A 3765-nucleotide genomic window follows, 5' to 3' on the forward strand; every position below is an offset into this window, starting at 1 on the left:
AACGAATCGATGACCATATGAGAGATACCAGACAAGAGCCATAGTCTAGACCGGTCGCTGCAGGTCAACTTTGTCTCGTGACCCCTCTCTTCCCCAGAGAAACCTCCGGCTTTTCAACCCTGGGTTCTTGAATACCAGAAGACGAGGGAGCATCGGCTCTGTCGCATGGCTATCATGTGACAGTATCCCCCCGCCGGATTTCCAGATTGTTCTTGTCCAGTGTCCAGAAAGGAAGATCCAAACATACTTTTGTCGCGATCTAGAACCTGAGAAAAGTAAAAGACCACACGTCCCATCCCTTGTTCCGGTCAACATACATACCTCTCGTCCGCGCTAAGACGAAGAAGGTACGGACCTTTTTGGGGGGGACAAAAACGAGTCGCACAGGCACTAAAATCCTTAGTCTCTCTCCTACCCGATCTTGAGTGTTGCATTTTGTGTGGTATTATGCACGGTCGTCTGGGTGGCTTGGCCTTAACTTCGTTTTAGTCGCTCATTAGAGCACAAAAGTGACAGGCGTCGTGCAGGGGGTAGACAGGGGGGGAAAATGAAGAAAAGAAAGAACAAATCGGCTTTGAACCAGGGGGTGATAAAGGTGTCAACAATTGAATGAGGTAGGATCCTCGAGATACATTCTACTTCACTCGGACGATTTTGGATTGATTGGAGAGATCCATTTCAGGAGGTGGAGGAGGAAAACCTTTGATTCATCCTGACTAGGAAGTCCATATAGTCAGAAAGGCAAGCAAACAACTCACCATTTCACTTTGGACTGATCAAATTAAGATCCTGGATGGGGGGAGGGTCGAGGTCCATTCCCAGTCCTGTGTTCCCGTACTTTGTGTGTCTTATCAGGAGTAGTATTATTAAAATTTCTTTTTTCCCTGCATTTATTCTCTCATCGAACGAAAAATACGCTTTTGCATGCTTGGGGGGGGGAGCAAACTCTATACGCCCGTACAACCAAAGTTTGAGATGCATTGGCATGTTCGGACGCAAGGCGGTTTCGGATGGGCCGAGTTGTATACTGTCTCCCCTTCCAGTCATGAATTGGGTATGAATCCCCTACCCAAGCACAGATCGATCTGGTCGGTAATGGTCCAGCCACGGCCGTAGTGGAGGCCTACCGCTCAATGCATATATCGCAGAGTATGTCGTTCATGAGGGACTGTCCTGTTGATAGTCTAGCTGCCACAGAACCCTGGACCGTGCAGATCGAGCAAACAACAACAAAGAGACGAGCTATGTCAACTCCGTCAATAGCTCTTTCACTTTCTTGTTCTCGAGAAAGGGCAGGTCCCGTCCGAGCAAGCACACACACACACACACACACCCCCCCCACCCACCAACAGATATCCACACCTAAATGATAGACATGCATAGATAGTCTTTGTTTAGGGCACGCGGTAAGCTGACTGTTAGGGTAATCAATGGATCGTTAGGATATCATACAAAGGTAATACATCCCAATACCAAGGTCATCCCTGAAAGAAAGAAACATTCCGTTTGCATCTGGCGCAGCTGTCACCGTGGCCGCCACTCAGATCTCTCACCCGGTGAAGTCAAACCCCCGCTTTGCTTGCTGGGGCACCGACAGACCGGATGAGGAGGTGTTCAACCGTTAGTGTGAGCCGGAGGATTGAATTCCTCCTCCTCCTACTACTACTACTACTACTATTACTACTACTAGTCGGACTATTCCTACTCTTCATTAGTCTCCCTCCTCAGAGTCCCAGTCTGTTTCCGTCTTGGGTGACTGGAACCGTCATTGGCGAATGCAATTGATAGAATGGGAGGTTCCGTCCAATCTGACTGAGTCCATCCATGGGCCTGGCGCGGTTAATGGCGGGGACCAATCAAAGAACAACAGGGAATTCCCCATCAACTCATGGATGCTTGATGTTTGTTCTTTTATTTGATTTTATTTGATTTTTTTCCCCCATGGACTTATTTCAGCGGTACTAGTGATCCCCATCTTTCCGTCTCTTGTTGACAAAAACAAACACCGTAATCGAAGACGAAAGTATAGATCGTTCCAAGTCAGACTATTCCCACGGTGGTCAAAAAGTGAAATAAGAAATAAAAAACTGCCCCAAAGAAAAGAAAAGAAAAAGCTTGCGTGTGTCAAAGAAACCGTCCGAGTAAGACGGCCGCGAGAGAGTCTTTGGGCTTGACCGAGATCCCAATGCACAGCAGGCCCGACTAGGTAAAGCAAAGTGGGGTCCCACTAGCCGGCATTCGGCTTAGCGGAACCTCCAGTCACGGATCGGCCAACCACGCCGCCGCGCGACATCAGCCGAACTGCCAGCCTGACAAGACCCAGACCCAGACTCAGGCTCAACTGGTGCAAGGATCTGATGGGATGAAGCTAATTTAGCGTGTTCTTTTTTTTTTTTTTTTTTTTTTTTTCTTTTTTTTTTTTTCGTGGTTTTTTTTTTTTTTTTTTTTTTTTTTTTTTTTAATTTGATTATTTCATTTTATTTACTCCGTATTTGATAGGAGATTGTTCGGGTTTTACCGTTCCGGAAGAGAACAACTGACACTGGTCACGACTTCTTTTCGTTGCTCTCTCTCTCGACCGTCCCCCCCCTCGAATGATTGGACCATCGGATCCGAACCAGATACTGGGACCTGGAGGCAATCTGGGACTTCGTATTCTGCAGGAGGCACGGGAACAGTTTTAGTCTATTTATTTATGCTCTGGAAGAAAGTTGGAAGGATCATTAATCACGAGAATGAAGGATAGGTTGGGATTGATTGCTCGGTAATCTGGCCAATCTGTGGTCTACCGAGGATAGTCGCGTGGATAGCTTACGCTCGACTTACTAAGGAGGTAAGTCAATAGTCAGTCGTTAACAGCGAACTAGTCGTCCCCTGGAAAATGCCTGTCTTTCGAGAGGAAGCACTGGGAATGAAGAAGGACCGCACAGGCGAACCAGCAAGCACTCGTTTGCCTTGAGACGAAGAATGGTTCTTGGATGGGATCGGGGAAAGGTCCGTGCGGAAGGCAAATAGCCTAGAGCAGTCCAGAATACGAGAGAGAGGAACTTGTTCATTGTCCCCTCTGGATGTCTGATGCGTTTTGCTCCTCGTGGGGTGAGACGAATGTCTCTTGACTGACCATTATGCCGGGTGTAAACAATGTCTCCGTGAGTCTTTCACCAACTCATTGCTGTGAAGAATCCAATAACGATGGTGATTATGTGCATACAGACATACAGACATACAGACATCCATCTGGTGGGAGGGTCCGTGTGTATCGTCTGTTCGAGTGCTAATTATATTTCCTCGTTTGAGGTCGTCGGTACTGAGTCACGAAAGATGATAGCTCAGGCTGTCTCGTCAGCTTCACTCCCTCCATTCCCCATATGCCATGCATTCCGGGACGCAAGGAGGGCCACCAAGCAGAAAAAGGAATCATACAAACATTCACCCTCAAGGACCTAAATTCAATTAAATGAAAATAAAAATGTCAAGAAAAAAGACTTCCTCGGACTCGACCTCAATCCAAACGATAGCTCACTCTCTCTAAAGAATAAACAAGAAATCAACACATGAAAAGAAAAGAATCTCCAAAAAATAAAAATAAAAATAAAATAAACAAATAAATAAAATGAAATAAAATACAATCATCGCTTATGTGACCCCTTTTCTGGCATATCGGTCTAGGATTCTTTCTTTCTTCTCGATCGGATCCATACCGAAGCTGGTCCACTTCCTGTATCTCTTTTCTTTTTTTTCCTTTTTTGCTTTTTTTTTTTTTTT

The sequence above is a fragment of the Aspergillus pseudotamarii genome, assembly GCF_009193445.1.
Source record: "Aspergillus pseudotamarii strain CBS 117625 unplaced genomic scaffold BDV38scaffold_29, whole genome shotgun sequence".
Taxonomy (NCBI): Eukaryota; Fungi; Ascomycota; class Eurotiomycetes; order Eurotiales; family Aspergillaceae; genus Aspergillus; species Aspergillus pseudotamarii.